The sequence below is a fragment of the Pseudorca crassidens genome, chromosome 6 (genome assembly GCF_039906515.1).
Source record: "Pseudorca crassidens isolate mPseCra1 chromosome 6, mPseCra1.hap1, whole genome shotgun sequence".
Taxonomy (NCBI): Eukaryota; Metazoa; Chordata; class Mammalia; order Artiodactyla; family Delphinidae; genus Pseudorca; species Pseudorca crassidens.
Genome location: NC_090301.1, coordinates 1,988,501 through 2,012,946, shown reverse-complemented (window position 1 = coordinate 2,012,946; position 24,446 = coordinate 1,988,501). Strand labels below are relative to the sequence as shown.

Genomic DNA, 24,446 nt, shown 5'->3' with positions numbered 1-24,446 from the left:
GGCCGAGCTTAAAGCAAAACTCTGCCCTAAGCCGCTGCCCGCGGAAAACGTCAATTAGAAAACACCCCCGACGTGCACGCCAACACTTAACTCAGGAACAGATGAAAGACATCCATGCACCCTCACCGCCCATCCGGGCCAACAGACAGACACCGACACAGCCGGCAGCCGCGGGCGGCATCCACGTGCCCTCCCAAGGCCGGGCGGCCTCCGGGCCTGGGATGCTTGGGCCGGTGACGGCAGGACGACGCCCTCCCGCTGGCTCAGGAGGGAGACAGTCTCTCCCGCGGCTCGGCCGCTGTGATGCCCTCCAGCCCTACCAACCCACCACGTGCTCAGAAGACGGGCCACTGGACTGTGGATGGGCAACGCAGGAAGACGACTCTAAGCGGGGACACCTGCGGACAAGCACGCGGTCATCGCGACAGCGTGCTGTCCCCACGCCATGTGCGAGGAGGAGCCGGCGGCCACGGGCTCAGACCCTTCCTGCCGCTTCCCGCGTGGCCCAGCAGGACTGGCCGAGGCTTCCTGGACACATGCCCCCCAGACCTGCCCTCTCCCCTTAAAGGAGGCCCTGACACAAAACACAAACAGGTGACTTCAAGAAAAGAGCTCGTTCCCTACGGTGGCCCTGGAGGCCACAGTCACACTGCCTTCCAGGAGCCCGGACACCCCCAGGGCAGCCAACGAGGAACCTGGTCCCAGAGGTGGCACCATCGGCTGGGACGCAGCCTCACCAGGGCACCCACGCCAACACTTTGCTGCCTGTCCCACATCAGTAAGTGTGAAAACAAATGGAGAATCAAAGCGGAAATGCACGGGTGCTGACGACAGCACAGTGGGGACAGGGAGGGAATTCTCGGCGAGCCAAAGGGACCATCAGTAGTAGCCTCAACGGGACTGGGCAGTCGTCCTCCGTGTGCCCCACTGGAAAGGGAAGGGTGAGCTGACGATGCGCAAAAACGCAGAAAATACTGCAGCGAAACAGCTGAGCACAGAGATAAAGAAAAGAAGGAGAATCGTTGAAAACGAGAATCGAGATTAAGTACTAAGCTGTTGGGGGCTAAGAAACTAAACATTTACACCTTAATTAGGGACTTGATAATACTCCTGGGAATTGAACCAAGCTCCCCGTCCCAAACAAGTAAGTTCCACTTATACTCAAAATTTTCATAATGTATTATGCATGCAAATAGAGAACCATCTGTATATTTTAAATCACTAAAACAGTCACTTAATACGAAGAAGTTAGCCAGCCAGCTGACAGATTATCGTGGACGTGAACACTGCCTGTGAGCTGTCCAGGCACATTTAAGCGGCTTAGAGTTCAGACCAATACATACACAGACTTTGGAAAAGCTAAGTATAGTGTAAATTACGTACTGGTAGGCTAGCTTTTGGCAAGGAAAATGCAAAGGGACCCTTCCTCACTGTGAAACATGGTGAATATTTGGATTAATACTAAGTAGACCCTAATTAGTTATGTCGCTCAAAAAAAGTCTTGCGAATCAAAGGATTGGGTTTACCCGACGAAGACACATAGCTCTTTACTTTCTCATCAAACTGCATCTGAAGGAAATGAAAGATCCAGAGTTTAACCTAGTAAAAAGCTGATGTTTACTATGTTTTGTTTTCAGATGGTCAGAGAAGAAGCAACCGGTTCGGAAGTTACCCACATTTCACAAGCTGCTAAGTGTCAAACATTGTCACTTTCCGAGTGGCCCGGAATACCCAACAGGATTGAAAAGCAGTTCAGAAAACGCCCCCTTTTTGGGGTGACTGTTCACAAGGCCAACAGCTTCCATCCCCGACAGCGAGTCCTCCTGACTCTCGGGCAGAGGCTGCCATCACCCCCGTTTTACGGACATGAAGCCTGGGTGGGCGGCCGAGGCTGGTGACAATGAGTGACTGGGGGCCAGGTGTGCACCCCCCAGGCAGGTCAGAGCCCCTACTCCCAGCCTCGCCTCTCAGGATGCCCGTCTCCCCACGTGGAGCTCCGACGGCTCTGTGCCCCACAATTAAACTTCCAACCGGGGGAAGTAGCCATCTGTACAGAACACAGGGCCTTCAGAACGCTTTGGAATTTTTGTGTGGGCAGAGAAGGAACCTCTCTAATGCTGGGATATTCAGCAAGACCAGCAATGCTGATCTCAATGAAAATTCACAACTGAGGCCAAATTCCAACCAACTGCGCGCAGGAACGATGAAAAACCACGGTCGAAAAAAATCAGCAAAGAACCTCGGTTCTCTCTGTGAAACTCCAATTTACTTGGCCATCTTCCCGTGGACATTCAATTAAAAACAACTGTGGGAAGGAGAATCATGGTTAGAACGCAGGAGAACCCAGCAAGGCAATGAAAAAAGCATCTCATAACAGCCAGAGAAGCCTTTCAGCATCTACATGTGACACAAGCAGAAAGTCAGGAGCCCGGAGAGGGGGCCTCCACACCATCACTGTCTATCCCATTCGACTATAATAAACAGCTTTGATATGACACCAAAAACACAAAGAGAAAATAAACTGGACCTCACTGAAATTAAAACCTTGTGCTTCAAAACTTGTGCATCCAGAAAATGAAACAACAGCCCACAGAAGGGGACAGAATATTTGCAAATCATTTATCTGATAAAGGAGTTTATATATGCTAGATAGATATATCTAGAATATATACAAAACCCTCACCTCTCAACAATAAAAAGCCCAATTAAAAAAACTGGCAAAGGGGCTTCCCTGGTGGCGCAGTGGTTGAGAGTCCACCTGCCGATGCAGGGGACGCGGGTTCGTGCCCCGGTCCGGGAAGATCCCACATGCCGCAGAGCGGCTGGGCCCGTGAGCCATGGCCGCTGAGCCTGTGTGTCCGGAGCTTGTGCTCCGCAACGGAGAGGCCACAACAGTGAGAGGCCTGCGTACCGCTAAAAAAAAAAATTAAAATAAATAAATAAATTTTAGAAAACTGGCAAAGAATTGGAATAGACGTTTCTCCAAGGAGGACATAGAAATGGCCAATAAGTCCATGAAAAAATACTCAACATCATTAGTCACCAGAGAAACTCATGTCAAAACTACAATGAGATACCACCTCACACCCAGCAGGATGACTAGAGTCAGAAAGTCAGACAACAACCAGAGTTGGTCGGGATATGAGGCAATCAAAGCCCTCACAAGGCTGATGGGAATGGAAAGTGGTGGGAAACAGTCTGCAGTGCCCCAAACAGTTAAACATAAAGTTATCACCTGATCCAGCAATCCCACTCCTAGGCATATTTCCATGACAAAGGATAACATATATCCATGCAAAAGCCTGTCCAAGAACGTTCACAACAATTATTCGTAACAGCCAAAATGCACAAACAAATGCCCGTCAGCGGATGATCCAACTAGCAAAATGTGGCCTATCCACACCTGGGGCGCCGGAAAGGCTGCAGCGCGGGGGGCCGGCCGGAAACACGCCAGTAAGTCAGACACAGAAAGACCGCACGCCCTATCAGTCCAGTTAGATGAAACGCCCAGCACAGACACAGGTGTAGAGACAGAAGGTAGGCTGATGGCTGCCCAGGGCTGGCGAGGGGTCGGGAGGAATGGGGGCGCTGCTAACGGGCAGCGGGATCTAACACGGCTGTGCTGACGGCTGCACAGCCCCGCGGACACGCTGAAAACTACGTGAACTCGGCTCAACAGAGTTCGAGTTACATCAGTAAGTCAATGTCACATCAGTAAGTAAGTCAATGTCTCCCCCTCCCTGTCCTTGTTAGTCACGAGGCAAGAAGCCCCGTCCTTTGTCCTTCCGCCCCAGGAGCACTTCCCTTTTATCACAGTTCACCCAGAGGCCCAGGACCCCAACTGCGGCTCCGGCCCCGGTCTCCCCGCACCAGGAGGCCTGCCCGGCGCTGGATGGAGAGGCTGGCGGAGCCCAGGCCCCCGCAGAGCCCTGCAGCCAGCGCAGCACGAGCCGGGGCCCCAGGAGCTTCCAGCTCCTCCCAGGTCCCCCGGGGCACCCACCCCTCCTGCCTGTTCCGGCTTCCAGACTGGACCCCTGGGCTGCCAGAAACAGGGACAGGGACACGCTGTGGGCACCACAGGGTACAAGCAGTGACGTCCCACCTGGGGACACTCAACAGGACAACCAGCCAGTTTCTTCAACGAATCAACTTCAAGGAAAAAGAGAGAGGGAGAGAGACCACAAGTGGACCTCAGTTAACACTTACCTGAACAACAACCAGGAAAACAATCTTCTGAGACAATCAGGGATTTTAAACAGTGACTATCTGACAGCATTAAAGCATCAGGGTTTCAGCTGAGAAAATGGTATAAGGGTCACATGGCATAAAGGGTCCTCATCTTTTAAGACATACGAATGACAGCCGGGGGAGGGAGACAGGCCACACACGAGCAAGACTGGCCTGGCGGTGGTTGTGGAGACGTGGGGTGGCCACCTGGCCATTCATGCGTCTGTTTTCTTTTACTTTTGTAAATGTTGGAAACTTTACATGATAAATAAACAGAAAGATGCTGGATGGAAGGGCTGGATTTGGACTCAGGTGCTCCTCTGCTCTGCTTCCTGGCCATTGCTGATTGGCTGTTGGCAGGTCCCTGCAGATGCGAACCTGAGCTCCGGGGATGGGAAGGTCACCCCCTCTAAGCCGGTCCAGAGAGAAGCTTCAGAAGACACCGCCCCCGGGAGCAGCGCTGTATTCCTCTCCTTCCCTGGAGCCGTCACACCTGAGCACATTTCCGGCCGCTGCCAAAGGGGGCAGAACCCAGGGTCAGCTCCGCGTGCGCGGGGGCCCCAACTCCCTCTAAGGGCAGAGAGACAGGATTCGCTGGGCGATGCCATGCTGGGAAGCAGGGCAGGGCATGTGCTCCCAAGATGCGACTCAAGCTGGGAGTAGCCAGGAACGAGGACGTCAGCTACAGTTTAAACTACAAGAATAATAACAGTAACCTTTACGGTAAAAATGAGAACCTCACGTGCCTACTTCAAACAAAACTCACCGAGCCAAGCCAGGAAACCAGCGATGCCACGGGCCTCACCCCAGCGGGCCCTGGGCGCAGGGCTTCCTTGTGGGCACAGGACATCCAGCTGCTGGGCGACTCCACGAGGGCAGACCTCCACCCAGGGGCTGCTCTGCAAGGTTCTGAGTCCCGGAGGTGCAGACCAAAGCCCCCTGCTGTCCCACGGTCTCCCAGGGCCGTGGGGCCCTGCCCCTCCCCGTTCTGGAAGAGCCCCTCCACCAGGTGCATCAAGGGCGGGGAGCAGTCACAGCCCCTTTTTTTAAATTTTTATTTGACATTGGAGTCTAGTTGATTTACTATGGCATGTTAGTTTCAGGTATGCAGCAAAGTGGTCCAGTTATACACAGGACAGCTCTTTTTAATTAAGCCTTCCTTACGAGGAATCTTTTCAAAGAGCTGCGTTCTAAAATCATTCTGTGACAAAGAAGAGGCCGCGGCTCTCCCTGGAACTGTCAACATTCCCGGAACCGTGACCCTCTCCCGCGGCCGCAGGATCACCAGGAGGAAACCAGCAAAGAGCAGAGGCAGCCCGATCACCGCTGCGGGGAAGGGGCCGGGTGGGGGGGGAGGGGCAGTGACCACAGGGCCGGGTGGGGGGAGGGGGCGGGGACCGCAGGGCTGGCTGTGGGGGGGGGGGCCCTGAGGCTGTCCCTGGCCAGTGTCCCCGCGCTGGATGCCCAGCTGCCAGCAAAGCCTCGCTCGCTGCTGCTTCCTTCACATGTGGTTTGATTGACGCAAATCAAGAGGCGAGCGGGTGATTCATAACTGTCGGAGCCCAGGGCGCACACAGACGGGGCAGGCACAGGAACCTGCTGAGTCACTGAGAAGCGTCCCGGTCCAGGAGGCGCTGCCGGTTTGAACTTCCACGTGGATGCGTGCATTCGGCTTCTGAGAGTGTGACAGGGCGGCTGCGCGGAGCACAGAGGAAGCATCGCCAGCCTCTGCCCCGCAGCGGACAGCAGGGCAGGGGGGACAGCGACCCCCAGGCCCAGACCTGCCCGGCTGCGCATGCATGTCCCTGTGCGGGGCACTGGTGCCCTTCTACGCCAGCTCCAGCCCCAGGCTTCCCAGTACCTGCAGCCCCTGGTCCCACTTCCCAGCGCCATGGGTGCCACACACACCTGGGAGGGCGACGAGGCAGCATGGAAAGCCAGGACCCTGTCTTCCAGAAACTCAGTGAGGTGAAGAGCTGGGGGCCCCAGAAATCCCCCCCGAGATGCCAAGGGCTACCCTGAGGGGCCACGTAAGGGGCGGGGAAGATGCAGCCGCTGCTGCCTGCCTTGCTTGGGAAACGTCCCAGAGGAGAGGAGGCTTGACGAATGAGCAGGAACCTACCAGGTGACAGGTGGGCAAGCTCCTTCCGGGCACACGGAGCAGCACGTGCGAGAGGCTCAGAGAGCAGGGATGGGGGCCCCGCAGGGTGGCAGGGTGGCAGACGGGGCTGGAGGGCCACACGCAGTCATGAGGGACCCTGGATGCCCTCCTCCGCAGGTGGAGAGAACCAGGGACGGGCCCGACACAGGAAGCCACCCAACCCGATGCTGGGAAGGTCACGGTGGTGGCAACTCAGAGAACACCAGAGACGGCAGACTAGGCGGCAGAGGCTGCGCCAGTCCCATGTAGACGGGGAGGCCTGACCCGCAGCACTGAGGGGGGCCGGAAGAGAAGGAGAAGGCGTGAAAAATGTCTATTAGCAAGGAAACCAAGTCAGCTGTACTGCCCGGGTCTGCCCTGCTTCCTGCGTCCTCTCCCCTCCGTCTCTGGGGCAGGGCTGTCAGATCACAGCTCTGCTCACCTGGACCCCAGGTCTCTAGTGCAGCAGGACCAGGAGGGAAAGGCAGCCTGAGGGTTCTGCACGTCCGACGGGCGCTGCCATCTCAGAGGCCCTGGTGGCCCCCACAAGGCCATGGGCGCCTCCCCCAAACTGATTCATGACTGATGGAGAGAGAAGGCCCTCCAGCTGGAGGTGAGGCCGCTCCAGGGACACGGTCCTGCCGCAGAAGGGAACTGAGGAACAAAGCCTGGGAAGGGCAGAGTGGGGCTGGGGCCTAAAACCATCAGTGCACCGTCAGGCCTGAGGGCCGTCTCCACTCTCGCAACTTCTTCCACCAGCTCACAGGACACCCCAACCCTGACCAGAACCCCTGCACACACGCCCCGCTGGTACTTGGGGACACGTTCAGAAGTCAGCTCTGCGGTGCCCTCCTGCTTCTCTGCGGCCCGTAGGCAGCGACCCCCGACCCCGGGGCCCCCGTCTGCCCCTGCAGACGCACGGGACTCTGCACTGACGGCATTCTCGGCCATCCTTCCCTTCGCTGTTCGGGGCGCCATGAAAGCAGGGCCCGGGTGCCGCCACCTTGGTGTCGCCATGCTGCCCCTCGCCAGGCACAGCAGGGGCTGCACAACTGCTGGAGGAGAAACAGAAGAAGCCGCACAGAACTTCCTCTGCGTGGTTAGCGGACAACCAAGCTCCAGCCGCTGACAGCCCACCTCCAGCATCTCGGCTGTTCGAGCTCCCCCAGAGAACGGGCACAGCAACTTCCTTCCTGTTTCCTGTCCCCTTCGGCCTTCCCACAGACACAGGGGTGGGACCAATGCGGGGAGGGGAGGTAGGCAGAGGAGGGGGGGTCCTCCAGTCTGACTCAAGTGGGCACAGGGGCCACACCCTCGGCGGGGGGGAGGGGGGGCAGGCCGAGCGGAAAAGAGCACGTTTAAGGTCTCTGAAACGTTGACATCTCCAGCACAACTGTGACCACCTCGGGCCCCATCACACATCCAAAGGCAAATTTCTTAACATCCTTTATGAAATTTTATGAAACGCTCCAAAGCAGGGACCTCTGTTTCTGGGGGCGTTTCTGCATGCCCACCGGGCCTGTCCGGGCACCTTAAAAGACCCCCAGGGGCACGCAGCCAGCCCGGCCTGAGCACCCTGGCCCACTGCTCCCACCAGCGCTGGGTCCTCGGACAGAAGGTCCCGCTGTTTTCCCATAGCGATGCCATCAGGCCAGGACGGCCTGAAGTAACGCGAGCACTCAGGCTCTCCCGCCTGGAGGACGCAGAATAAATAAGACAACTCTTCTCCCAACAGGCCCACCTCCACACCCAGCTCCCCGCTGGCCGAGGCCACCTGGAGGCTGCGGGGTTTCTGAGAAATCAGTGTGCGCTCACCACCGGCTGCAGACCGTTATGTCTTCAAACCCTCCACAACAGATGGGAAAGAAAGAAAAAACAGATCAGCAAGAGAGGGTCAGGCCCAGGGGCCAGGAAGGGCACGGCTCAGTTAACTCTGCGTGAGCTCCTGGCCGGGAAGGAGGCGGGGGGGTCCCCAAGAAGAGCTGTCTCTGCGACCAGAAGCATTTAAAAAACACTTGACAATCTAATTTGCAAAGAAAAAGAAAAATGCTTAAGTACAGAGACATATCTCAAAACACGTACCAAAGTAACTCGCCAGGCTTGCTTCAACTTACCATCTAAGAAGTTTCTAGACCCTTCCTCAAAACTTAGGCAGCATTTTAACAGAATGGCCATGATTTTAAACAGAAAAGGCCATGATTCAGGAGCAACTGCCGAAACCCGACAAGAAGGGCAGAGCAGGTGTGAGGCCACACACCCCAAGGCAGGGAAAGAGGCCCAGAGGTGCCTTCACGACAGTAGCGGCCCACCTGCACTGGGGCTCTCCTCCAGATTACAGGACTCTGATCTCAGAACCTTGTCACATTCAAAAACAGCCTTTACTTGCAAAAACAAAGTCATGATGTGCAGTCCCCCATGAGACTTGCCCCTTCGAGGCCCAAGCCTGAGATCTGTGCCTACAGAGGTGGTGAAAATACCCAGTGACTGAAAAAGTGAACTATTAATGATTCGGTGAACAGACTGTCTACACGGCACCAAGCTACAAGCTTATGCTCAGTCCCCTAAGCCTCATAATGAACGTCCGAGGTGGGTCTTATTACACCCATCTTACAGATGAGGAAAGTCGAGGCTCAGAGAAACTAAGTAATACTCCCAAGAGCTAAGCTGGGGTTCAGACCTGGTCTTGCTGACTCCAAAGCCAGTCCTGCTCACTGTTCCAGCAGAAACCGCAGTCCCCTACCCCAGATGGAGCACAGAGGGAGATGGCCCAACCAGAGGGTGGGGCGTGGCCAGCACAGGGAGGAGTGAGCTTGAAAAAGAAACAGCAGCAGCAGCAGCAAAAGCAGCAAATCTCCAGTGCAGCCCCCATGCGCCTGACAAAGGCTTCCTGCGAGCAGGTGACACGCAGGACCTGAAATCGGCCAGGCAGCAGGGCTGCAGGGGAGAAATGGGAAGACCCCGAAACGAAGGTGTGTCTCCGCGCTCAGAGCCGGGGTGCGTAACCGGCCAGCGGCGCTCACTCTGGGGGAGGGCCAGGCCCTCTCCGGCGTTGCTCCACACTTTGTGGAGGGCTGTATACAAATGCTTTCAAAGAAACCAAACGCTGTGAGCGCAGCGCTTCTGAGTTTCCCTCCCCGCGCTTCAGAGCCACTAACGATGGTCCGTGGAGAGCGGGCGGTCCCCACTCAGGAGTGGTTCACTGTTACATGCACCCAAAGGGGAGAGGACCCTGGGACCGCCTCCCCAAAGCACCCTGATCTCCAAGAACTCTGGGATTCCCAGCTTGTCAGCTAAGGAACTGGCCACACCGTGACGAAAGTTCTTACACACCTGAGACACAGCCGGCTCTGCTTTGTCAACCCTGGAAAACGTGTTGGTCCAAAAAAAAAAAGGCATCTGGAAATTTTTCTTTTGTTTTTATGTTTTTGTTTTTGTTTTTTTGCAGTACTCGGGCCTCTCACTGTTGTGGCCTCTCCCGCTGTGGAGCACAGGCTCCGGACGCGCAGGCTCAGCGGCCGTGGCTCACGGGCCCAGCCGCTCCGCGGCATGTGGGATCTTCCCGGACTGGAGCACGAACCCGTGTCCCCTGCATCGGCAGGCAGACTCTCAACCACTGCACCACCAGGGAAGCCCTGGAAATTTTTACTTTACATCCTCTCCTTTGTGATCATGCCAATAACCCCTGAGGCTGGGACAAAGGCCAGAGGCCAGCATGCCACGCCCTCCTGAGACGCTCAGCCTAAGAAAGCTGGCCTCGGACCCTAAACACCTTTGTCCCACGTCCCCAGGATGTGGAAGGGCACAGAACCGCTTCCGGGCAGCGGCCTGGGCGAGCATCACTAAGCCAAGCCCGCTGGTCCCTCCGAGAGGTGAGAGCACGTGACAGCTGACACAGGCACCACCTACAAGGGCCCGACAAGGCGGCCTCACGTAACGTAAGAGGAGAGGCGTGACCCAAGAGGCATCCCCCAAGGTGCCCACTGTTACCAGTGACTACCCGAGTCCTCCAAGTTTTGTCCGTGTGTGTGTGTGTGATGTTTTAAAAAGGCACGCTTTCACCCAAGGGAGTGGTCCACGTGCACACAGGCCCAGTGGCGGCAGCTGAGGGCATGGGACACTCGCAGCCCGGAGCCCACGCTCCGGAACCTGATGGTAAACGAATGAGTCGAGATGATCACAGGGGACAGACAGCCCCTGGGAAGTGGGCTACAGGGGAGCAGATAGGGGTGCGGCCAGGGAGGCGTCTCTAGGAGCTGAGATTCAAGCTAAAACCTGAATGCAGGTGAGTCCTCAGGTGTCCCTGAAGTCAGGAGGGAAGGGGTTCCAGGCAGCCGGGCAGAAGGCCCCGAGGCCGGGAGTGCTGGGTTCCCCAGCAGCAGGGAGCCTGGTGTCTGGAGCGGGGCAGGCAGGCTGGAGTGACAGCCCTCACCAGGGCGAGGCCTGGGAAGTCACCGAGGCCATGTGAGAAGGGGCTTGACCACACCTGGGCGTCTGCCATACACACAGAGGACCCGAGGGCAGGTCGGAGAGCAACGCACCCAGTAACTGGGAAGCATGGTCTTCAGCTCCAGGGACCTCTGTTTGTGTGTCTCAGTGCGCTTGGCTGCAAGGTACCGTGATTTCAGTTTCACGAGGGCCGTGCTGGGCAGCTGGCTCTCGAGAGACGGCGGGGGCAGCACCTGGCCATCCCCCCACCCGGAGAGAAAGGGACGGAGGAGGAGGTGAGCCTGCAGAGTCTGGGGGAGGAGCCCCAGGAAGGGGGCACCGAGTGCACCTCGGGGTCGGGGAAAGAGGAAGACGAGAGGCGTCTCCTGGACTCACAGCCTGAACGCCTGGGCTGGGGACGGGGGCTCCACGGGGACGCTCCTGCCGCGGTGTGGCCGCGACTGCACACCAAAGCTCGTGTAAACTGTCCAACTATACCAACACCTCTCGGTGTCCACTCTCCCCTCCTTGTCGTGGGAAGACCAATGGAGGGGGACCAGAAAGGAGTCCCCAGGAGTGGGCTGCTGTAGTCAGGGGGTTGGGGACCCTGAAGGTGACGTCAGGGAGCTGACGGGGAATGGCAGACGAGGAACCCCCCTGGGGGCACAGCTGGGGGCACTCTCCGTGGACGTGGCCTGAGCATCCTGGGTTCCCCGGATGCAGCGTTAGTAACGACTAATGAACCGCAGGGATACGTTATCATTAAGCGAAGTCCATGCTTCGTTCAGGTTTCCTTGGTTGTCCCCTAGTGCTCTCTTGCCGTCCCAGAACCCCACGCAGGACCCCGCATGACATTCAGTCATCACCTCCCCTCAGCCTCCTCTGGGCTGTGATGGTTCCTAGCACGTTCCTTATTTTTGATGACCTTGGCAGTGGAGGAGTACGGGTCAGGTGGTTTGTGGAATGTCCCTCTGTTGGGACTGTCTGATGTGCTCCTGATCGGACCGGGGCTGTGTGTTTAGCAGGGAGACCACGGAGGCGAGTGCCTGGTCCTGTCGGCATACCAAGGATGGATACACGATCACTGTGACTTTCAAAAACCAGAATGTAAATAAAAATACTAAGTGTCAAAACCTGTTGGCTGCACGTCACGCTGTATTTCAAGGACACGTGTGACTTATCATGGGAGGAAGGCTGAGAATTAGTGAGCTGCATACTCAATGGCAGAAGTTAGATAAAGAACACAGACAATAATACCCAGAGCAAGGAGGAAGAGGACGAGAGCAGAAATGGTAAAACCTATTACTAACAGCTACGCAAGTCAGGTGTCAAAAGTTGGTTCTTAAAAATTTAACAAAGATAAATCAAAAAGAAGGATATATAATGTTTGAAATGAAAAAGGGTACATAACTACAAATCCAGCAGAGATTCAAAAAGATAAGAAAATATCACTGAAAACCTCCGTGGCTATAAACATGAAAATTTCGATGAAATGGACAAATTGCTAAAAAATGAATTAACACTCTAAGAATGAGGCACTCAGACTACTAGTAACTATTAAAGACATTACAACCAGCAGGTAAAGATCAACCGACCAAGAAAACATGAGCCCCAAGTACTCTGAGATAAATTATTCTAAACTTTCAAGGAATAACTCATTCTAGTCTTATACAAACTCTTCCAGAGAATGAAAAAGTATCTGACATTAAAAATGGAAAATTACAGGCCAATACAACTCAAGAACACAGAAAAAACTCCTAAAGTACTACTAAGCCTAACGCAGCCAGGTATGAAAACAACAGTATTTACCAAAATCAAGGTGGACGTATTGCAAGAAGTCGAGGGACGTTTGACAGTCAAGAATCTGTAGGTGTAATTCAACACATTGAAAAATTAAAGGGGGAGCCATGCGATCATCACAGTAGGTTCAGTGAAAGCACTCAGCTCCCGAAACAGTCATCCATCCTGAAAAGGGAAATCTACAAAAACCTATGGCAACCGTCACTCAAATTGGGAAATGTCAGAAGCCTTCCCGTTAAATGTCAAGGACAACAGAAGGAAGACCAGCGTTTCTGCTCCCGTTTGAGGCTGAACTGGGATCCTCAGCCAGCACGGGCAGACAAGGAAAATAAATACAGTCACTAGAAGAAAGAGGCAGAACGGTCATCTGCCTTCGCCCACTGGACACAGGAGCCCATGAGGACCTGGAATGACGTCCCAAGGTCACCCAGCCCACAAGGGGGGCCCGGGACTGCCAACCCTGAGCCGGCTCTGCCCGGCCTCTGAGAACGCCCCCTTCATACACTCCGTTCCCTGCTCCCAGCGGGGGTGCTCAAATCCACACTAACGCCTGCTGTGTAACCATCCTTCAGACTATTCCAGAACCCCTCCTCTCCGGGTTCACCACTTGTGGTTTTTAGAAAGCATCCATCTTTATTCAGCACTGTAGCTTTAAGTAAAGTGAGCAAGGCTCTGTCAGCTACAGAGAAGGCGTGTTGTTTTCTCATCAGAGCACCCCAAACAGAAAAAGCTATCAAGAGTTAAAAACACAAGTTTACACGTATCGACACAGTCTCTTCATTTAAAATCTCAAACGTATCAACGACTTTTACTAAATTTAATTCATCATTTCTTTTCCAAATGAGAGCTAACATTTTCCAAATTATCAGACCTGCCTCGTCCTCACTTCCCTGCCTTCTGAGTCAACTTCTCAACTATAACAAGGTCAGACTATGGGGACACCCAGCGCCACGGACGTGGCACACATAGGACCCACGAGCAGCCCGTTTCACCGGGCGAAGGGCAGCGGGTGGTAAAGGGACGAGCCGGAGCCTTTGATGTCACCCAGAAAGTGACTGGAGGGACCAGGACAAAGGACCTGGACGACTGATCTCCAGGGCGCACAGAAGGCCAGGCAGGCAGGGCAGGCTGCAGCATGGAGGGCGGCGCCCGCCAACACACACACACACACACACACACACACACACACACACACACACACGACGACGACATTAGTCACCAGGCTGTTTCTGCACAGCCACTGGGGACGGGAGGGGCGGGAGGAGGAACCACATCATTCATTCAGCAATTATTCATTGTTCAGGGAGGACTGGGGTCGAGGTTTTTACTTCAAGGGTTTTATCCAGTCACGACTGATGGAAACAGGAAAGAAGCAACTCAGAAGTCCCGCTTACACCTGGTGGTGTCACACAGGACAGGGCCAGCCCCATGTTCTAATAGCACTTCCACGCGGAAAGCCATGTTCCGAACAAAGAAAAAGCCCAACAGAATCATCCCAAGGCCCTGCTGGACAGAGTTCTTATTGTGAAGCCTATTTCAAGAAGGCTGTAGGTCATCGCCGCCTGCCAGAGCTGGCCCGAGCCGGCTGGGGCCAACTGCGGGGCGGGGCGCGGGCCAGGCCCCAACAGCTGTGACACCAACCGGGCCTGCTGAAAATAGCTGGGTGTTTGTTTATGTCGCCTGTGCTGAGAGCGAGCCTCGTAGCCCCTGGGAGGGGGAGGGGCGGAGGCGGGGCTTGCCGGGGCGAGGGGTCTGGGGGGACACGCAGCCAACGGCGGGGACTTCGGGATGCGTCACCAGATGCGTCCGTGTCGCGAGAGCAGGGCTCGGGAAACGACGGAATTCAACCGCTGCTTTCCGGAACCGTGGGCCCGGGTGCCAGCGTGCAGTAAGGTGCGGGCGGCCCGAAGCCAGCCTGCCGCCGCTGAGACCTTGCAAGTGAAAACAGCTCCGAAGGACAACCTGCAATTAACACGGGAACAATTATCTCCCTAATTTAGGTTAATGTCTACTTCACAGCACTGGTTGGCAGGTGGGGAGGCAGCCCTGGAGACATCTATGTGGGTGCTTTTCGCTTTGTTCTTCCAAGTCCACACGTCTTAAATGTCGTAAGGAAGATTTCCAACACCCGCCAGCACCTTCTAGAAGAGGACCTGACTCGGGCTGGCTGCGTCTGCATGAGAAGAGCTCCTACTGGCACTGCTCAGTCCTTGGTCTGCAGCACCCCAAAGGGTCCCTGGAGGGCAGGAGGGGCCGGGCTCCCACTGCGGTGGGGCAGGCGGGCAGGGCCCTGGACGCGGGCACTGGGTGGGTCCCGGAGCACCGCAGGGCCTCTCCTGCAGGGCCTCAGCACAGGCACGGCGAGGCCCAGAGGGCCCTGCCGGCCACACATAAACCAGGCACTCCGGCTGCTCTTGCGTGGTGAGAACACAAACGCTTTCAGCGCTTGTTGTTTGTTCGAGCCGTGACGCAGAGGCTGTCAGAGCACCTGGGACGCGGAGGGTGGTGGAGGGTAAACACCACCAGCCCGGGGCAGCGCGGAGGGGCACTAAACCAAAGCATCTGATGAGCCGCCTGGACCAGGCACCCCCCGCACTGAAGCAGAGCGGCCCGGGGCCGGCAGGGTCTGAGGGGAACAGCTCCCCGCCCCCTTATTTCAGATGCTTATCTTTAGCTCCGGAGGAGCAAATAACAGGATCCCACCTGTTCAGTAAAATAACAGGTCGGTCAAATACTGTGTAATTCAGGACCACCCTGCTCTTCCACTCACTGGTAGCAGTGAGTCGCGGGGGTAGGCAGGGAAGATACCGGTTCTGGTTTTTTCTTTCTTTATTGGGAATAGGGGAAGGACGGAGGCAAGCTCCCGGGAGCCAGGGGCCATGATTCCTAGGGATTTGGGGTGGGCAGCCCCCTTCAAAAGCCAGCGCATCAGCACTGAAAGCAGAGCCCACTCAGGACCCTCGGCAGGAAGTGAACTTTCCAACTTGAGTTACCATCCGAACAACAAACAGGAGGCCCAGTACACACAGTTTTACCTTTTTTTTTTTCATAAAAAGGAGCTGCACATCCGTCTAGAAAGAGAACGGGCTGCCCACCTGGCCAGTGGCAGCTCCCTGGGGTCCTGGGGTCCCGTGCTTCCCAGGAAATGCTGGTCCTGGGGCCAGCACCAGTCAGCCTCGGAAGTGGCTTCTTTCTTCGTGCTTCCTTCTTCTCAGGCCACCCTCAGACCCACTCTTCCCAGACAGTGTCCCTGGAGAGGGCCAGGGGCTCCCTGGGCTACAGGCTCCCTGAAATAACAGACTGGCGTAGGCTCTTTCAGACGGAGCTCTGCTGGGTTTTAGACTCCAGGGCCTGCCTTCCCGGCAAGATTTTCAGGTGATCAAGTGTAAACATCCTGTAAGACCCTGGGTTCCAGAAAACCCCATTTGATAAGTGCTGCCCTGCCCTCTCCAGGTGGATGCGAACCCCTGGGGGCGGCTCCCATCAACCATGGGGGAGGTGCAGGTAGGGTCCCCAACTGGCGGGCACACAGAAAAGCGGGGCCGGGTGGGACCTGAGACACAGGGGCCTTGGGCGCTCAAGCAGTGCGGCCCTACCTCTGCACTCAAAGCGGGTTAAGACTAGCCCAGGCAGGGCAGGACCTGATGACGGCCGAGGTACGGAAGGACCACGTAGAGGGAGAGGGTCAAGACGAAGCTGCGGAGGCGCATGAGGCCACCAGGGCCCTCCGTGAAGGGCTGGCCCCATCCCTCCTCCTGAAGCGGCCCCCCGCCCAGCCGCCCTTCCCTCGGGCCCCCAACCCGCACTGAGACGCCCAGACACAGGGTTCGGGCGTGTGTCCTAACGCGTCCGAGTGGACATCGTCGTGAACACCTTGAAGGCAAGGACACTGGCTCCATCCTTCCCCAGAAGACCTCAGTGGGAAAACATTGAATTACAAGCACTTGTTAAGCACCTGCTAGGGCCCCGGCAGCTAAAGGTAACAGGAAAACACTAAGTCTTCCAGGCACAGCAAGAAAAAGGAATGCAGGTTTACTAGAAGTTGTTTCTGGAAAGAGCTGGGCCACTCAACGGGTCCCCTTCCCCTATCCCACCCTCCACGTTCCACCACACGCAGAGCAGGCTCTTCTCAAATGCAGGGGTTTGGGGTCACATTTATGTGCTCTGTCGCCCCCCTCCGACTCAGACGAGGACCACTAAACACACGGGGACCGCCCGACGGGAGGTGAGCGAGGCCGAGGCTGGGGGCAGGCCAGTCACGGGGGCCCTGTCCCTGCTTCCAGGGGCGACGGCAACCTGCCCATCGGCTCTGCATTTCGGAAGGGTTCTCCGGCAGCCGTGGGAGGGGATGGTGGGAAATCCAGAATCTCTGTGCCTCCTGGTTGAGAGGCGGTGGTAGCCATGGCACAGAAAAGGCAGAGGGAGGAAACAGATTTTTAGGAGAAGGACAGCTACATTTGGGAAACTGATGAAATGTCAAGGGTGGAGATAAAGGGAAGGGTCTGATCAGGCCAGGTTCTGGTGGATGGGACTGTCTTTCCTCGGGGCGGAGGGACGGAGAGGGGGGTGGTGAGAACAATGGTGGGGAACAATTAGGGACATAGAGCTGTGTCCATGGGCGCCCCAAAGCCCACCACGGGCGAGGATCGGGCCAGGCGCAGGGCTGGGCATGGAAGGGAGAGGCCAGGGAGCGGCCAGGGCTGAGCCTGCCCGGGAGCAGGGGCAGGAGAGGGCAGGTGGGCAACAGCCTCAGAGGTGGCTCTGCTCCGGCCTCAGCTCCTGCGTGTCTTCCTCAGGGACACGGTGGGCATCATTGCTCAGTCCTGGTGACACCGGGCACCAGGGCAGGGGGCCAGAAAAGCTCTGCTCCAGTTCTTATTCCACAATCAACCTCCACGACTCTCCACGTCCAACAGCGGAGAAAGCGTCAGGCCGGCTCCGGGATGACACCCAACGGCACAACTTGCACCCCCGACCGTTCTCAAAGCGTGCCCATGCCGTACGGAGACATCATCACAGCAATGTGTGAGTGTAAGGTGCAAGCTAGCAAAACTTTACAGTCATCAAGAAGCCAGCCTGTAGAAGCACCAGCACACAAGGAGGACGCAAGAGAAGGGACTGGGAAAAGCCGTGCCCACGTGTTCGCAGCGCTGACCAGCGGGCACCGGGTCAGGAGAGGACGGTGAGGGACCTTCCTCCCCGTCTGCAAATACTTTTACCCTCTTACAAATTTCCTAAGATAAACAGTTCCCACCTTTACGATTAGAAGAGGACAAAGCATCGTTGTTTTTTCACAGGGAATGCACTGGTCATAATCATTTTATAATTTGCTGCCTCCTTTCACGCTTGTACTTGCCTAAAGCTTTTCTGTCTTGTGTTTAGTTTACTGTTCCTGTTGAGTTTCATTTTATTTTTTAAATAAAATGTCCTCGCCCAAACCAACAGCAACAACAAGTCACTACGGACGATTTTCCTGCATGAACAGACACCTGTATTCCTAAGGCCACCTTCCTTCCAAAGCAGGTAGGGAGCTGTGCAGGAACCGGGAACCCAGGGACCTACATTCTCTTTCTAAGACACTTCCCTGCTCGACCGCAAACTCGCACTTCACTTACAGTGGCTTCTCATGGGGCCCCTGGCTCCAACCTTGCTCTCAAGTCAGAGACGGGGACTGGAGCTCAGAAGCACGGACCCTGATCTCACACGAGAGAGACCCGAGGACATGAGCACCCTCATGCCCCATTCTACAGATGACACCGCTGAGGCCCAAAGAGGCTGGGGGCTGCCCCAGGTGCCCGGGCGGGGAAGGACAGCAGCCTTGCGGGAGCCTAGGCGTGGGGACGCCAGCACCTGCCCCGGGCACTCCGTTGGCACAGACGGAAAGGAAGCATGTCCGCAGACACGTGTCACACGCACACACAGGCACACACGGCACGCTCGGCCACAGGTGTGCCTCAGGCACGGAGGTCTCACTGTCCCACGGAGGAGCCTTCCTCCTCAGCCCCGGTGCAGGGTCCCTGCCTCACAGCCACGCAAGGCAGGCACGCTCAGCCCCCATCCCGGAGCACCACTGCCCGCTGGCCACTGCCCACTGGTTTCTCCTGGTTTCACTGGTTACTGTCTCTGTATGTTAAACGCAGATAGCCGGCTGAGTGCTGACACTCAGCTTCTAAGGGTCATCACTTGCTTCCTGGGATCAGGGTCACAGCACTGGCTGGCATTGACAAGAACCCTCACTGTTTCTTTAGGACTTAGCATTTTTCTGATCATCTCTGGCTCTTTTTCTTGAACATCAGTCATTAAAAAAGAAACCTGGGCAGGACTTCCCGATCCACCTGGGGACAGTGAAATGGGTGTTTGTCACACACCAGACTCTGTAGCTGAGCTTCATGGGGCCAGGGTGGGTCGAGGGTGGAGCACAGGAATCAGGGTTCTGTACCTGAACGGAGGGGCCTTTGGTAGCAGATACATCAGGAAAACACTGGATGAATGGTCAAACTCGCTCACCAGGCCTAAATCAGACAATTTCTTGGAACTATATGCTCTAATTTCCCCTGACATTCAGTATTTGATTATTCTTGTCAAAGAAACGAAACACTGATCTCGAAGGAACATTCCAAAAGATGTTCCCTGGGGTACAGGCAAAAAAAAAAGAACAAAATTCTCACTTGTGTTTATTTTTATATTTTAGAAAAGGAATTAGCTTTATGCTACTTAGCATAAAGGCTGAGCCGTGCCCTCACCCGGGTCCCTGTCAAGGACATGGGGAGGGGCCCCTGGAAGCCAGGATGGGAGCATCGGATGCCCTCTGGGCCTGGGTCCCCTCCCGGCCTCAGTGGCCTGACCGAGCTGCACTGTTGGCTCTGCAGGAACCAGGGTCCAGGATGAGCAAGCAGGGGGGCATCTGACGCCTCAAGCTTCCCACGAGCAGCAGGTACTTTCCCCAGCCTCTGAAATGGGGACTGGGGCACCCAGAGCTCCGTGGACACAGCGGTCTGCTCAGAGAATGGGCCTCTGAAGAACACCACCCTGCCCGGAGGGCTGTGCCTGGCGCCCCTGGCCTCTGGGGAGCCACAAACCAACCTCATTCATGATGTGAGCTCAGTGCAGGGGCTCAGGGGACCAGAGCTCGGGTGAGGACCCCCTTCTGCGACTTGGGGCACGGCAGGGTCACGAGCTGACCCGCAGGTGAAGCTCTCGGCCTTTGTCTCTGTCTGGTTCACTGATGTCGTCGTTTCCGACACGGGACAGCCCAGTGTTGAGACAGAGGCTCCGGAGTTGAGGCCCAGACTCTGCTGGTCAGTGCACGCGACCACGAGCCCTCGGTCCCTGCGCCGTGCCTGCAGCTCCCCTACCTAGGGGGCAGCACCTTCGCCTGGGCCGCTTCCTCACCAGCTGACGAGCCTCTGAGGCGCCAGGTCACGCGAGCATCACCCAGACCCTCCCCACAGAAATCCCGCTACACCTCGGAGACACCGGCCACTGTGGCTCCAGGCCTCGCTCGGGACAGTGCCTCCCTGCTCAAGCCCACCGGACACAGGCTGGGCCAGGCCTGCTCAGGCTGCCCCACCTCAGACGCCACAGACACACAAGGAGACCTTCGGGAGGCTGTGTTCCTCCTGCCAGAACGCTGGAGAAAGCTGAGACCCACTGAGTGACGGCTCACTCTCAACACAGAAAGGTCAAAGGTCTTCTCCCAACCCAGGTGCTGCCGTGGGCCCATCTCACAGCCACCACAAAGCCAACCATCGTGCCCACTGCCACTATGCACGCGTCTACCCCACAGCACTGCCGTCATAAGAAGATGCTGTAAGAAGACAGGGATCAGGAAAATACGGAAGAGAGACCTGTGCATCCCGGATTTTAAGTCCGCTGAAACCATCATGGGTGAATGTATTCAATATACTCACACAAGATATTCATATGATTAAAAGGACTCGGCAGACTAAAGCATAAACAAGAAACACCAAACCAAATACTCTTCCTCGCCAAACGCTGGGAGGACAGCAAGCCAGGGGCATGGCAGGACAATGCCTGGGCACTCCGGAAGCAGACAGGCTGGGACCCAATCCGGGCTTCGTGACTGGTTTGGCGGGTCCCCTGGACGAGCTGCGGCTGCAGACCCCCGGGCATCACGAGGGAGGAGACAGCGGCCTCCAGGGCCCGACTCACAGGCGGGACCCATAGACACGACAGCCCTCGCATCTCAGGGGAGGCCCGGGGCCTCTTCTGCTCAAGCGTGTACACCCTGCAGACCCGCCAGAGCCGAAGCCCTTTTGTCACCACCGTCCCTCGAGCTGACGAGTCTCCGTGTGCCAAGCGCTTTACAGGAGACTCCTCGTTTATCTGCACAGCGTGTCCTCGTTCTGAACTCTGCCTTATCTAAATCCCAGCGAGCAGCACAGGGACGGGCAACGCAGACACTCGGCCACGTTTGGCCAAGCCCTGAATTCGCAGTCGCAGCTCACGTATCCGGAGCCGACAGCGGCGAGGTCATCACGCTTCACCCACAGGGGCTGGATACGACACTTCCCTTAATGAAGCAGAACGTCCGTCTTCGAATTATTTTCATGTGATTGCTGAGAATCTCTCACAGACTTAACCATGTCACACGACGAATAACATGATTTACTCAAAAAAAAAAAAAAGAGACTGTGTCAGGAAAATCCCCTTCTTTGTCAAATATTTAAAAATTGGGATTGGGTGGCAGCCTGCCACCGAGAAGTCTCCACACGCCAGAACATCAATGCCAACACATCAATGATCCTTTTTTTTTCTTTCTTTCAACGGTAGAAAGAACAGCTACCACCAAGCACAGCTATTTCGGGCAGGGACATCGAATGGCGCCACAGGAGCACAAAAGGGGCTAGAAGTTATCTCAGCAGCTTAAGAAAAACACGTGCGTGGTCTGATCCCAGGCAGACGCTCTGGGGATCAGAAACAAGAAGAGGCGAGTGGGGCTGGAGGGTGCCCTTGGCCACACGTGTGCCAGGCAAGGACGGCTGCACATATTTACCGGCACTGACGTTTCAGTACGCTGATGACCAGCGTTTACTTACCGGCTAAGTCACTTCCAAACGTCCACACAGCAGCAGAAGATGAATCCCTGAGGGACCGAGGGGCCCAGGGTGGGATCATGGAGTGGGTCTGTCTACACTGACGGATCCTTGTGAGTTTCCAGACCCTGGCCTGCACAAGCCCATCTGGACACCTGTCGGCCTGCATGTCCAGCATCCCAACCCTGCGTGAGCCGCATGCTCCTGGCTGTAACCCGAGAGGGACACACCGGCCAAGCCAGACCAGTGACGGGACACAGCTGAGGATGGAGCAGATGGGAGGGGAGGGGACCAACCGGGGGGAGGGGACAGAAGAGTGGGTGATGCCGCCTTGGGGCTTCCGCAGTTGTGTCCTGTGAACTTCTCCCCAGTTCCACCAGTGACCCCCCGGTTTCTGTTGCACCACTGAGGCCAGATGAACCCCCGCCCCAGAAGGGTGGGTGGCCCTCTCGGCAGCACGGGACTTCCACTGCCCCACCTTCCAAACAGCCTCGAGAAGGGGCCTAAATTCAGTGACCGCTGCCCGGGCTGCTCCTGTCAAAAGCGTCCCATTCCCACACAAGCACCCTCTTTTTTTATCCCCACCAGGAAATTCAGAAGGAGTAAGCCTTGCACCTTTAAATAGCTGCACAACGCCCTCAGCCTGGAGCCTTCCTCAGTGCTGGACTCTGGGAGCCACCAGCCACCTGGGGCGACTTACACGGAAATCAACTACAATGAAATAAGATGCAAGACTGGCTCCTCGGTCGTACTGGCCACATCAGAGGTGCTTGACGGCCACACGTGGCTCGTGGCCTCCATTGCGGAGCTGAGGTCGCCCCACCACACAGTTGTCCCTGATCAGAGGCCCGAGGAGGGCTCTTCTTTGCAAAGCTGTCTTTGTACCAGTGTCTTTCCTCTTCCTCCAGGTGAGCACGAAAAAACCCTCCCCAGAGGACTCGACTCTGTGTCAGCAAACGTGGATTAATCCGACTGAGTTTTCCTGCCAAATGGACGTGAAAACACAGAGTGGGACCAGCACACCTCTGGCGCCCAGCGAAGCTCTGGGAGCTGCCACCGTACCCAATCCCTCTCCAGTCCTTACAGAGCTTTCCAGACGGCCCTTTCCCCCTCCTCCCTTGTCATGACTGCACCCTGCTTGATGGTGGGAGAAATGAGGCATGGGAAAAGCACAGAGCCCACTTTCCTCACCCCGCCCATCTGCACCGGGCTGTCCCAGGACTGCAGGGCCCAGTCTCCACAAGCAAGGGCCCTCGCTCTGGGCATCCCTCTGCCCTGGGAGCATCCCTCCAGGGCTGCTCCTGTCTCTTCCCAGCCCCAGGGCAGAACCAGCCCCTGCACCTGAGCCCCTCAGGCAGACACCCAGCAGCCCTCGAGGGAGGCGACCTGTCTCCTACCACCATTACCTACCAGCCGAAGGCACCCTCTGGAGAAAGGAGCCCTCCTGTCCCCTTGCCCTCATTCTGAAAAGTCAGCCCCCCTTCCAGCCTCTATCAGAAACGACCGTCGGCTCAGGGGTGTGTTCCTACGGTTTGTGAGTTTCTCACTCCTGCGGGATGTTCTTTCTGCCTGTTTGGCCCAAACGGGACCGTCCTCTAGCTGCTCTTAAAGTAGCCACGAGTCTCCAGGAGAGCAGCGGGCGACGCCACCCTGGGCCCTCTACACTGGCCGGCCCGCGCGTCTGGATCCTGCTGACGCTTCATCCATTTGTCTCCTCGTGAAAAATGTTGAGAGGAAGATGGAGTCATCGCCACTGTGCGACTGCAGGTGAGGCTGCTGGACGAAGCATCTGACCGGGGCTCGTCTCTCCGGCAGGACGGGATGATCCCAGTGTCTGTGAACATGCCCACCGGTGCTTCCCCAGAGGGTCCCGCTGAGTGTTTAGGACAAGAAGGCTGGTACCCCAAGCAGGGAGAGAGAAGGAGCCCGAGTCATGGCCACGGAGACAGAGGGGTCCTGATGGGGCACCTGGAGGCCAGGGCAGCAGCGGGGCCGGGGACCCTCCTCAGTGTGGGGGACGCCGGCCATGCCTGTCCCCCAGTGTGAGGTCCAGCCCTGGGGACAGGAGCGAGGACGGACATGAGGTGGGCTGAGGACTGGGCTCCCAGGAAGCCACCAGGTCTTGACGACTGGAAAGAACTGTTTCTTTCTTTTTATCTATTCTAATGATTTATTTTTGTCTTTCTGTAGTGCCTGGTTAACGTTTCACTTCCTCTCATCGAGACCTGTCCTCCACGGAAAGGGAAATAGTTCCCATCCTTTTGCAATCAATGCCAAACAACTCTGGCAGGGCCTGGGGTGCGGGGTCCTGGGGTGCGGGGCCCTGGGGTGCGGGCCCTGGGGTGCGGGGCCCTGGGGTGCGGGCCCTGGGGTGCGGGGCCCTGGGCTGAGGGGCCCTGGGCTGTGGTGCCCTGGGCTGCGGGCCCTGGGGTGCGGGCCAGCCTCTCCTAAGCACGCCGGGAACTGGACAAGCAGCAGTGAGCCCGCGTTTGCTCTTCTGTTTATTTTCTCACTCCAGCTGTTTTGCTTTGTTCACCTCTTGAAATCGCTTGTCATCACAATGTTTTCAGCTTTTTTAACTCACAGTTGAGAAAACCAACCCGTTGAGTCACTGCCTCCACGATCTTCTCATCAAGTGAAAGCTTCCAGTCGGCCCCGAACGCCATCCGAGTTACTGGTGCAAATGGCTCATCTGTAAACTGCATACTGGAGCCCCCAGAGGCCTCGTTCCTCATTCTTCAAAAGAAGCTTCAGCAGCTGCGTGTCTGTCACTGAAGCGGGACCTGCACTCACCCAGC

General features: G+C 56.6%; 1 protein-coding gene and 2 long non-coding RNA genes across 4 annotated transcripts in view; 2 read left to right on the top strand and 1 right to left on the bottom strand.

The window, feature by feature from the left end:
- The window catches only part of HDAC4 (histone deacetylase 4), a 255,996-nt gene that overhangs the window by 175,230 nt on the left and 56,320 nt on the right, over positions 1-24,446 (bottom strand). The gene's annotated exons all lie outside the window — the stretch shown is intronic.
- On the top strand, positions 5,823-11,925 carry LOC137226024 (uncharacterized). The gene is made up of 2 exons (XR_010944117.1): positions 5,823-6,359; positions 9,813-11,925. It is a non-coding gene; the product is annotated as an uncharacterized lncRNA (long non-coding RNA).
- On the top strand, positions 14,352-17,935 carry LOC137226023 (uncharacterized). Its single transcript, XR_010944116.1, has 2 exons — positions 14,352-16,817; positions 17,389-17,935. It is a non-coding gene; the product is annotated as an uncharacterized lncRNA (long non-coding RNA).